General features: G+C 47.1%; 1 protein-coding gene across 1 annotated transcript in view; it reads right to left on the reverse strand.

Moving 5' to 3' along the window:
* LOC138570226 (endothelin receptor type B-like) overlaps positions 1-11,930 on the reverse strand; it is a 138,073-nt gene extending 126,143 nt beyond the window's left edge. The window contains exon 1 of the mRNA XM_069648958.1: positions 11,567-11,930. The gene's annotated coding sequence lies outside the window, so the exon portion shown is untranslated. The remainder of the gene's footprint in view (positions 1-11,566) is intronic.
* Positions 11,931-12,711: the final 781 nt, after the last annotated feature.

Raw genomic sequence — 12,711 nt, forward strand, 5'->3', positions numbered from 1 at the left:
CCCTTGCTTTAAGCCTCGCTCTGTTGGGATAATAGCTGTGAGGAGCCCCTCTAGGGATAATCTTACCTGCAGAGAGGTGTGGGAATGGAAAAGTTTTATTAATGTAAGGATTGAAGAAGGACACCCTTGTTGATGAAGTTTTTGAAATAGTAAGTGTCGATCGATAGAATCGAATGCACTGCTAAAGTCAACAAAGGCAATATAAAGATTACGGTTTTCGTTCACATATTTATGCTTGATCAAATTAAGTGTAAGCATATTTGGAGCAGTGCCGATTCCTTTAATGAACCCAGACTGGAAAGGATCTCTTTTGGATTTCTGGTATGTCCAATCATTGAATTCTCGCAAAATAATCCGACAAAATAGTTTGCCTGGAGCGTCTAATATAGCAATCGGGCGGTAGCTTTGAGGCTGCTGACAATCACCTTTCTTAAATATTGGAATAATTATAGAGTGTCTCCATGTAGCAGGAATAGATTGTGTAGCAATAATGTTTTGAAAAATTTGGAATAAAGCATCCGCCCATAAATTCGGATTGCGCTTGAATATTTTATTCGAGAGTCCATCCTGTCCGGGTGCCTTAGATTCGCTCAGTGTTGAGATAATGTACAGTATGTCGCCTTTGGTGAAGTTAAGATGAAATGGCATAATCTCGTCAAAAGGGGGCCCTACAGGTGATGATGTGGGCCGCGCGTATATTTTAGTAAAATGAGCGATCCAGCTTTTTTCGGATACATTATGCGACTGTATTAATGTTTGAGGATTAGATGAGACTAAATTTAGTGTGGACCACATTTGAGCTGTGTTTTGGTTCCGGGTCATGGATAGCATGTTCTCTCCATCTTTCTGATAGAGATTTGCCCGGTAGTGACGTATCCAGTTTCGATATTTTGTTTTAAGGCGGGTCAGGACTGGAATTCTATATTTGATAGGAAGGAGATTAGCTTTTCGCTTTTTTGTGCGAAACTCAGTCTTTTTCTTTTTTACCATTATATCAAATGCGTGATTTCTCAAGGCGGTTTGTCGTTTAGGATAATGATTCCTTGGGGCAAAGTCCTGCATAAGATCATAGTAGCAAACGTTTGGATAAGTGCTACTTAGTCATGAGTGGGTGAATGCTGCTGCTAATGAGCTGGTATAACGTTGTATTGTTGAGTCATGCCATTTGATTCGATTTAATTGAGAATTTGTGCTCAGCACTTCAGGATAAGCAGCTGCATGCTTTAATGGTTTTGCCACGGAGATTGTCCATCGACCAGATAAAAGTAGGTGGTCGCTGTCGCTGCGAGGCAAAACCTTAAAGGTTACTCCACTCATGAACAACTTTGTGTCAACATATATATAATCAATGATAGCTCTTCGTGTACCACTTTGCCACGTGTGACTTGGTGGAACATCTCTTTCACAAGCTCCGTTTAGCATACAAAAACCCCGTGAGGACATCAAGTCTTCCCATTGAATACGTCTAGAATTTTCTGATGGAATACGTGCGGAAAGAAGATGCACATTAAGATCTCCAGCAATTATGGTGTGTACTATTTCTGATGTCATTACAATATAATCTAACATACAAATCATTTCTTTAAAAAAAGTTTCATCTGGGATGTTGACGTGATTCCAATAGATATTGATTAAAGCATATAACGTTGAGCAAACAGAAATAATGGTTAGTTGCATAAACGCGTTTGAAGAATAAGTTGACATAAGTTCAATGGAATGGCTAATTTTGATGGCAGTTAAAAGGCCAGACATCGGTCTGCCTTTTTCGCCACGTATAGCCGGAGTAAAATGTATGGTATATCCTTGCCAAATTGGGGAGTTGGTGAGCATGGTTTCTTGCAACATAATTATATCAAACTGGTTAAGATCAGAGCTATAATTGTTAAACAAGTGAGAGTGACCGCAAGAGTTCCAAGAGGCAAGGAGGATTAACTTGTCAGGCAGGTGTTGGCTTAGTTAATTATTTGACACACAGCTACATTTACAGTTGCATTGAGGTACACATTCACCATTTCTCGAGTTAGCCACTATATCGACCTCCAGTGTAGGGCCCTTGTGGGGTTCATTCGTCAATGTCAAGTTAGGGGTGATCAAAAAGCCCATATCAAAAAGTTGATTTTTTGCAGACCATATTATGTTGCGAACTAAACGAGATCGTAATTTAATGCGACTGATTGTTAGAATGTTTTTTTCAATAAATTCAACTTGTTCAATATCGGCTGAACTCACGTCCTCAAGCTCATCTATGTCAGAGAAGATGTCAAGAATACTCTTACGATTTAGAAGAAATTGTGGATGAGGGGCTGGACGACATCCAATGGTCAGTGAGTTCAGATTATTATCTTTTGCTGGGGGTATGGGTTGTTTTTTCTCTGGGGCAGATACTTGTTGGGTTTTGACTATTGGTTGTGCAATATTCTTCGATTGGGTTTTGGGCAGTAGTGCTCGAACCATTTCGGCGATTTCTAGCCCATAACTCTCTGGAGAGTTATCCGCAAATTTGCTTTTTTGATTTGGATTGCCATCTCTTCTAGCTTCTTCGCTAGGAGGAATTACTTTGGTGGTAACAGCCTTGTAACAATCGTTTAGATCATGTATGATGTCTTCATTAGGAATGGTTTCAAGAGTCGCATGTGGTTCAAGGGTTCTTTGTCTGGCTCTCAATGTGGGAGCTTGCACAAAGTTAGTCATATAAGCTTCAACCGCCTTTTTGATTTCTGCTTCCCTAGAGGATTGTTCTTTAGAAGCAGTTGAATTAGTATGCTCTTTGGAGGAAACAATCTCGAGCATAGGGGGGAACGCCGATTCAATGGGTAGCAGAGGGTCATGGCCCTCAATGGCTTCCACTAATCCATCTAGGGGTGAATGAGGTAAAGCGTTAGATGGATAGTTTTCATTTCCTCCTCTCTCTCGTCGCTTTTGGTTCAAAAGTTCGTATTTTTTTGTAATGGCAATGGACAACTTGCTATTTTTTTTGTTTTTTTGTTGTCTTGGGGTGGTAAGTGCATTAATGAACTGTTTTGCGGAGTTCGAGGCGTCCCCTTTTCTCGATTTTATGTTTTTAGATTTCTTTTTTTCTGGGGCTACAATTGTTTTTTGAGGTGGTTTACCTAAAACTTGACTTATAGGTTGGGGAACAGGCGTTCCTCCCTTAGCAGGTTTAGCAAAGATAGTGTAAATAGATTTATTGCTTGATTCTACACTGGGTGGTAGAGAGTTCGATTCTTCAGGCACAGAAGCCATTGGGTCAGATATGATCTTTTGGAAAAAAGGTACTGCATAAGTGATATCATGAGTCTCTGCATTAAAGCGAGACTCGTCTCGATTGTGACCAGCATCAATAGGGGATAGTGCCTTGTCATGGTGTTTAATTCTGATGGGAGAGGTGGATTTAGACTCGACCGCATGAATGTCTTTTAAGTTAGACACTTGAGCAACAGTAGCTTGCCATGCCATAATAGACGTGATCTGGGCACTTTGTGTGTTTAACTTTTCGTTAAGTGATTCGAACAGTTTCACCAGTGTGTTCATAGTTGTGTTCATAGCTTCCAATGCTAAGCCCACAATTCTGTTACTCATTTGGGGGGACTGCGAATCTCTAAGTGCGGTTTTTCTGATTTGGGATTCTCTATTTAGTGTGTGCCTTGGGGTGGGATCTAGAAATGACGGGGAGGAGCTAGGCTCTTCTATGCTAATATTAGAAAACATTTTTGGAGAGAATGATAATTTTTCTGAAATAGTTTGTACTGAATAACTAGTGTGCATAGAGTCTAAGTCAATTACCACTAAATCGGTTTTGTCGTTGTTGAGATTTTTGTGATCCGGAGGCTGATCACTTATTGAAGTTGAAGTTATGGCATTAGAGGTAATATTATTTGAACCAGCCAAAAACAGCATTTCACACTCAGGCGTTTGAAGAGACAGATCAGTTAGCTCTGCTGTTTTTGGATAAACAACTCCTGCGACATCATGTCTTTTTCCCGCCTGATTAGCAGGGTATAACAGGTTCATTCCTCTTGTTGACTGGCACGGAAGATTACAAGAGTCCACCATGGCTAAATTCGTCGATGGGTTCGCTGGGGGTGGCTGTTTTGGGGTGGAGCAATTTCGAGAGAAAAAGCTTTTTAATGAGTTAGTCCTATCTTTAGATTTCAAAGGGTTAAATTCATCTGTTACAGATTTTACTGGCATTCCAGTCCGTAGAGAATAGGGTAACTGAGTCATTTTTGGGCGGGGATAGGATCTAACAACTCAGTAATTACAGGTTAGCTGAGGGGGTAAGTGAACACAGTAGGTGAACACGATCAATACAGCAACAATAGTATGCAAAATCGCTAGAAGCTGCTGCGAGCGCGAGTGCGAGCTGCGCCGCGGCGAAGCGGCAAAGCGGGACTCACCGGGACTCGCTCGGGTGCGCGCGCGCGGTGCGCGCGGCCAGGGTCTTAAATAGGCCCGCCTCCAGCAGGAATCAACACAAGGCCTAGGTAAACATAAACAAGGTTTAAGTATAATATAGTCCGCCTTGTATAAAGTTTATGTTATGCGGGAACGTCAGGTTCACCTGCTGGGCGTTGAAGTTTTCAGCAATCCAAAAGTCCAAAAGTCCAAGATCCAAGAGTAGAGTGAACTGCAGCAGCGTGCAGCGTGCAGCGTGTAGCGGCAAAGCGGGACTCACCGGGACTCGCTCGGGTGCGCGCGCGCGGTGCGCGCGGCCAGGGTCTTAAATAGGCCCGCCTCCAGCAGGAATCAACACAAGGCCTAGGTAAACATAAACAAGGTTTAAGTATAATATAGTCCGCCTTGTATAAAGTTTATGTTATGCGGGAACGTCAGGTTCACCTGCTGGGCGTTGAAGTTTTCAGCAATCCAAAAGTCCAAAAGTCCAAGATCCAAGAGTAGAGTGAACTGCAGCAGCGTGCAGCGTGCAGCGTGTAGCGGCAAAGCGGGACTCACCGGGACTCGCTCGGGTGCGCGCGCGCGGTGCGCGCGGCCAGGGTCTTAAATAGGCCCGCCTCCAGCAGGAATCAACACAAGGCCTGCTGGGCGTTGAAGTTTTCAGCAATCCAAAAGTCCAAAAGTCCAAGATCCAAGAGTAGAGTGAACTGCAGCAGCGTGCAGCGTGCAGCGTGTAGCGGCAAAGCGGGACTCACATATAACCCTCTGAGAGCCTTACTCCAGCCTTCAGTGTTAGTGTGCGGGAAGAAAGGGCCCAGGGTGTTTGAGGGCAATCTTCAAAAGACCAGTAGGGCAAGGCGAAGTCAGTCACGTGCTAGTCCCGAATGACAGATGGGATGAAGCATAGTCTGTAACATGGACTCGGACAGTCCGTCACGTGTAAGATGCAACTCACCCTCGCAAGCATCAGAGGCTCACAACTTCCCTCTCGCCCCCTGGCGCACTATGACCTTTGCACTATAAGCTCAGGCAGGGCTTTAAGTAGGGTTTGGGGTGCCCCTCATTTGTGGGCGCGGCTTGCATGATGGACATGGCTTGAAAAGTACACAAACCACAGTAAGGTGCGCAAGCAAATATATAAATGTATGTGAGCATTTATATATTTGTATGCGTACCTTACTATGGTTTGTGTACTTTGCAAGCCATCTTTTATAAAGCTAGAAATATGTCACAGAGTCCCCAGGTTCGCAGAGGGTTAAAGACGTCTCGGTGACCTGGGAAGGGGTAGGAGAAACAAAAGGACAGTAACTTCCTCTGGTGAGCAATCACGCAAGGTGTCACTAGAGGAAGATACTGTGACTGACAGAAGTGCCAACCAGCCACAGGGGTGATCAAACTGTTTGATCAATGCTGTGGCTGACTGGCACTTCTGTCAGCTTGACTGACTTAATGGCGGGAGCATCTCCGTAGCGGGATAAAGTGTCCAGCAGTGCCCCGGCTCAGCCCCACTTTTTGGAGACTGCCGGGGCTTGGCCCTAACCCACTTAAAACAGTGCGCTCAGGGAAGGGGAGGTCTCTCTCTGTCCTGGTTCTCTGTAATTGTATAATTTGCGACCAGGGTCAGACTGGGATAAAACAGAGGCCTGGGCATCAAAAAATAAGCGGCGCATTTTATCCCCAATGTGTGAGCCTGTAGACTCTGGGGCATTGTGGGAAAGCATTTGGCAAAGGGTGCATCTCAAATGGTCAGTAACATTTATTCAAATTACCAGCAGGTCATTATGTGTGTTTGGCAAAAGGTTTTGACTAAAAACTGAAAATACCACCACCGTTAGATCCACCATAGTCACAGTTTAGCACTGGCACCAGTGGTATTTCAGAAATAGCACCACTGCCGGCGGAGGTACCTTTGCAGATCCACCATAGTCACAGTTTAGCGCTGGCAGCAGTGCTATTTCAGAAATACCGCCCCCACCGGCGGTAGTTCTGCAGATCCACCATAGTCACAGTATAGCGCTGGCAGCAGTGGTATTTTAGAAATATTACCGTCGTCGGTGGCACTTCTGCAGAGCCACCATAGTCACAGTTTAGCCCTGACTGCAGCAGATCGACCATAGTCACAGTTCAGCGCTGGCAGAAGTGGTAATTCATAAATACCACCCCCACCGACGGTACTTCTGCAGATCCACCATAGTCACAGTTAAGCACTAGCAGCAGCGGTATTTCAAAAATACCGCCCCTACCAGCGGTACTTCTGCAGATACACCATAGTCACATTTTAGCGCTGGCAGCAGTGGTATTTCATAAATACCGCCCATGCCGGGGGAGGTATCTTTGCATATCCACCATAGTCACAGTGTAGCGCTGGCAGCAGTGGTATTTCATAAATACCGCCCCCGCCGGTGGAGGTACCTCCATAGTCACAGTGTAGCGCTGGCAGCAGTGGTATTTCATAAATACCGCCCCCGCCGGTGGAGGTACCTCCATATTCACAGTTTAGCGCTGGCAGCACCACTGCTGCAGGTGTTATGTTAACTTCTGTTAATGCCCAGTTCCACGGTCTGTGGGGGGCGGGGAGGGTGGACAATGCACTCTAGCAACGCATCCCACTCTGCTGCAGTTTCTTAGTGCAGAGAGGGTCAATATTAACCCTTGTATGCATGACATGGGCAAGGTTGCTGCCAGTGGAGGGCACCAGAGATGCCCACATGTTCAGCTCTGTACCAGCGCCTTCTCTAAAAATCGTGTTTTACGGCAAAAAAGAGAAGCCCCGTGCACGCCCCTTCTGTACAGCGAACACATATGTCGGAAATATTCTTGCGGCCAATTTGAAATGTGTACCTCCATCTCTGCTGTGGAGGTAAACATAATCAGCATTTAACCCCCAACCTGACTCAAAGACATCACCTCCAGAGAGGCCCCCCTGTCGTGTTATGTTTGCTCAACACGTTTATATAATATTTACATTTTTGTCAGGTTTGTTTATGACGTGATTTGTGGACTTGTATTTATTTATTATTTGTATACTTATATAGCACCGTAAACAAGCGCTCAGGTATTATATCTATGAAGCAGAATATTATTTTTGCTTAGGCAGCCAAGCATTAACGCATATATGTTCCAACTGGAGCTGAAAAGACACGTGGTGAAGCGCCTCAATAGCAACCATGTGGGGCGCACTCGAGTGTTTCTTTAATCCTGTAGCACGTGCTACTGGAGCCTCTTCAGGGAGCTCCCTCTGCCAAATATGAGCCTGTGAGATGTGTCCCCATAAGCATTGAGAGCAAGACCTGTGCAACTATAATGTCCGCAGGGAGCTCCCTCTTCATCCTTTAGCCAGTAAGACCTGTGCAACTACAAGCTCTGCAGGGAGCTCCGCCTTCACTCTTGAGCTAGTAAAACCTGTGCAAATATAAGCCCTGATGGGAGCTCCCCCTTCACTCTTGAACCAGTAAGACCTGTGCAAATATAAGCCCTGATGGGAGCTCCCCCTTCACTCTTGAGCCAGTAAGACCTGTGTAAATATAAGCGCTGATGGGAGCTCACCCTTCACCCTTGAACCAGTAATACCTGTGCAAATATAAGCTCTGCAGGGAACTCCGCCTTCACTCTTGAGCCAGTAAGACCCGTGCAACTACAAGCTCTGCAGGGAGCTCCGCCTTCACTCTTGAACCAGTAAGACCTGTGCAAATATAAGCCCTGATGGGAGCTCCCCCTTCACCCTTGAACCAGTAATACCTGTGCAAATATAAGCTCTGCAGGGAACTCCTCCTTCACTCTTGAGCTAGTAAGAGCCGTGCAAATATAAGCTCTGCAGGGAGCTCCCCCTTCACTCTTGAGCCAGTAAGATCTGTGTAAGTACAAGCTCTGCAGGCAGTTCCCCCTTCACCCATGAACCAGTATGACCTGTGCAAATATAAGCTCTGCAGAGAGCTCCCCCTTCACTCTTGAGCCAGTAAGACCCGTGCAAATATAAGCTCTGCAGGGAGCTCTCCCTTCACTCTTGAACCAGTAATACCTGTGCAAATATAAGCTCTGCAGGGAGCTCTCCCTTCACCCTTGAACTAGTAAGACCTGTGCAAATATAAGCCCTGATGGGAGCTCCCCCTTCACTCTTGAACCAGTAATACCTGTGAAAATATAAGCTCTGCAGGGAGCTCTCCTTCACCCTTGAACTAGTAAGACCTGTGCAAATATAAGCTCTGCAGGGAACTCATCCTTCACTCTTGAGCTAGTAAGACCCGTGCAAATATAAGCTCTGCAGGGAGCTCTCCCTTCACTCTTGAGCCAGTAATACCTGTGCAAATATAAGCTCTGCAGGGAGCTCCTCCTTCACTCTTGAGCCAGTAAGATCCGTGCAAATATAAGCTCTGCAGGGAGCTCTCCCTTCACTCTTGAGCCAGTAAGACCCGTGCAAATACAATCTCTGCAGGCAGTGCCCACTTCACCCATGAACCAGTATGACCTGGGTAAATATAAGCTCTGCAGAGAGCTCCCCCATCACTCTTGAACCAGTAACACCTGTGCAAATATGCGCTCTGTAGGGAGCCCCCCCGTCACCCGTGAGCCAGTAAGACCTGTGCAAATATAAGCTCTGCAGGAAGATCTCCTTCCCTCTTGAACCAGTAGGACCCGTGCAAGTACATGCTGTGCAGGAGACTCCCCCTTCACTCTTGAGCCGGTAAGACCCGTGCAAATACAAGCTCTGCAGGAGACTCCCCCTTCACTCTTTAGCCAGTAAGACCCGCACAAATATAAGCTCTGCAGGGAGCTCTCCTTCACTCTTGAGCCAGTAAGACTTGTGCAAATATAAGCTCTGCTGGAAGCTCTCCTTCAATCTTGAACCAGTAAGACCCGTGCAACTACAAGCTCTGCAGGGAGCTCCGCCTTCACTCTTGAACCGGTAAGACCTGTGCAAATATACGCTCTGTGGGGAGCTCCCCCTTCACCCATGAACCAGTAGGACCTGTGCAAATATAAGCTCTACAGGGAGCTCCACCTTCATCCGTGAGCCAGTAAGACCTGTGCAAATATAAGCTCTACAGGGAGCTCCCCCTTCATCCTTGAGCCAGTAAGATCTGTGCAAATATAAGCTCTACAGGGAGCTCCCCCTTCATCCTTGAGCCAGTAAGATCTGTGCAAATATAAGCTCTGCAGGAAGCTCTCCTTCACTCTTGAGCCAGCAAGAGCTGTGCAAATATAAGCTCTGCAAGGAGCCCCCCCTTCACTCTTGAGCCAGTAAGACCCGCACATATGTAAGCTCTGCATGGAGCTCCCCCTTCACTCTTGAACCAGTAAGATCCATGCAAATACAAGCTCTGCAGGGAGTTCCCCCTTTACCCATGAACCAGTATGACCTGTGCAAATATAAGCTTTGCAGAGCGCTCCTCCTTCACTCTTGAGTAAGTAAGACCCGTGCAAATATAAGCTCTGCAGGGAGCTCCCCCTTCACTCTTGACCCAGTAAGATGTGTGCAAATATAGGCTCTGCAGGGAGCTCTCCTTCCCTCTTTAGCCTGTAAGATCTGTGCAAATATAAGCTCTGTAGGGAGCCCCCCTTCATCCTTGACCCAGTAAGACTTGTGCAAATATAAGCTCTGCAGGGAACTCCTCCTTCACTCTTGAGCCAGTAACACCTGTGCAAATATAAGCTCTGAAGGGAGCTCCCCCTTCACTCTTGAGCCAGTAAGGCCTGTGCAAATATAAGCACTGCAGGGAGCTCTCCTTCACTCTTGAACCTGTAAGACTTGTGCAAATATAAGCTCTGCAGGGAGCTCCCCCTTCATTCTTGAGCCAGTAAAACATGTGCAAATATAAGCTCTGAAGGGAGCTCCCCCTTCACTCTTGAGCCAGTAAGGCCTGTGCAAATATAAGCTCTGCAGGGAGCTCCCCTTCATTCTTGAGCCAGTAAAACATGTGCAAATATAAGCTCTGCAGGAAGCTCTCCTTCACTCTTGAACCAGTAAGACCCGTGCAAATATACGCTCTGTAGGGAGGCCCCCCTTCACCCTTGAAGCTCTGCAGGGAGTTCCCCCTTGACCCTTCAACCAGTACGTTGAGTCTGCCATTCGTGTCTTGCGCGCTCCACAGAGAGCTCCCTTCCACATGTGAGCCTGTGGGGCAGGTGTCATTTTCATCTCTGATGGGAGTTCTCCCTGCACAGATGGGTCTGTGAGACCTATCATTACAAGCTGTGACAGAAAGTCCTGTGTCTTTATGGATCTCCCCTTTCCCCCTGAGCTGCTAAAATGTGGTTCCCTGTAAACTCACGGGGAACCCCCGCCCCCTTCAGATATGAGCCTCTGGAATATGCGTCACCTTAAGCTCTGAAGGGAGCTCCTGTGTTATATTCAATCCTTTAGGAATAGTGTTATTTTGAGATCTCCAGGGAGCTCCCTTCCTTTCCCGCTGCCTGTATGATTTCCGGTAGTGTTCGCTCTGAGGTGAGCTCCCATTTCACTTTAGTTCCTGTGAGCTGTGGAGTGAGCTCCCTCTTCATTCATGAGCCTGTAAACCTTGTTCTACTGTAAGGACCATCGGGCTCCCCCTCTCCCTTTACTGATGGGGTAACTTATGTCACTGTTCGTCCTTTGAGTTCTCTCCCGCCCCCTGCGTTTGTTCTCCTCCGCGCTCCGTATCGCTTCAGTGCACATGTCATGTGTTACTGGTAGCCCTGCAGGGAGCTCCCCACTGTCTGCGTGCACGCGAACATGCTTTGAGAGGAGCTCCACTCTACCTCTAACGCAAGTTCCCTCTCCCCCGTGTCTCCTATGGCAGGTGTCTGGGGAGAGCTGCTTCGGACCCTCTGTGCCTGTGGGAGTCAAGTTACTGCAAGCCGTGACGTCTCTGTCTGTATTCCTTGCACTGTTGCTCCCTCTCCACTTCTGTGCCTGTATAACTGGTGTTGCTAGGCGCTAGGACGGGGCTCTTCAGCCTCCTCTGTGTCTGTAAAGCTTGCGTTGCAATGAGCTCGCCCGCCTTTCGTTCGTCCGATTGACTTGTGTGACTCTATGTCTTGCAGGGCGCGCCCTTTCACCCCGGCGCCTGCATGGCATGTCACTATAAGCAGTGCAGAGAGTACACCTATTCTCAACAGCGGACACTGGTTCTAGAATATTCAGATCTGCACAAGTGCAAAGTAGTACAGGTCAGGAAACATTACAAAAACTTACCGCCTGCTCTGGGTGGGCTGTGATAGGCTGTTTCCCCTTTCCTGGGTTCCTGGGGGTTTCTTTTCCTTCGCTTCAGTGGCTGTTCTTCTGCATGTGTCCACCTGCAGATATAAAGCCCCCCAAAACTGCTGAAGGGTGTGCCGCTGCGTTACAGTCACAGAGGCGCGGCCGCGCCACCGTGGTTCCTTGTGGGCTGTGCACCTCTGCTAGTCTCCGGCCTGTGCCACTGTGGTATTTTGTAGCCTGTTAATAACACGCCAACCTAGATACGGGTCCCCAGTGCTATGGCCTCCCTGGGCTCTGCCACGCCTGTCCAGTCTGAGCTGCTCTGCCGCCTCTTCTCTGCATTTGAAGAGGGAGCTGGGACGGGACTCTGTTTTATACACTGCTTCAGGCTGCCCTGGGTCTTGATTCTCTCCAGCCAGTCCTGGATGAGGCTAAGGGTGTGGGAGACAGGAAGAGGAGAGCAGGGGGGGGGGGTGATGGGCCTGGCAGCAGGACAGGCGCAGGGTCTTCACAACAGGGAGGGGAAACACACCCACCCCCGACAACAAAGAGACACACATGACTGCGGCCGCATGGGGCCATGTTTTCATCTGAGGCTTCTTTACTTCTCTCTGTGCACACACTGCAGGGCAGAGTGGCAAAAAGGGCCGTTTTGTGGCAAAGTGTTGATGTGCTCACATGGACAAATTGATCACTGGGCCACACTCACCAAGTGGGCTTGTGGCCCCTCAGTGGTCAACAATACGCAAATAGTATTTATTTGTGGTCCTGGGTTCTATTTACAAAGGATTCAGACAGGCACCATTTGAAATTTGTTGTTTAAAAAAAGTTGGAATTATTAATAATTGAGAAGTCACCAACTACTTCCAGAAGTTGCATTTTAACTTCTGAGTAAAAATCCCAACATTGTTAACGCTTTTCAACAAGGAATCACACAGTTTTAATGATATTTTTAAATTGAAACTCAAACTTGCCCTTTTCAGTGAGACATTTCAAGCATCTCTCTGTAGATGAACATTTTGATGGGGCAGTGAGTTAAATGGAGGCGTAAAAGCTAGGCGTGAGGTTTTTCATGCCTCCATTTAATGCTCAGCCCCATTTCCGTGGCTTTCTGTGGCCCAGGAAGCAACAAAGCAGGG

The sequence above is a fragment of the Ambystoma mexicanum genome, chromosome 2q (assembly GCF_040938575.1).
Source record: "Ambystoma mexicanum isolate Mex_15411 chromosome 2q, UKY_AmexF1_1, whole genome shotgun sequence".
NCBI lineage: Eukaryota > Metazoa > Chordata > Amphibia > Caudata > Ambystomatidae > Ambystoma > Ambystoma mexicanum.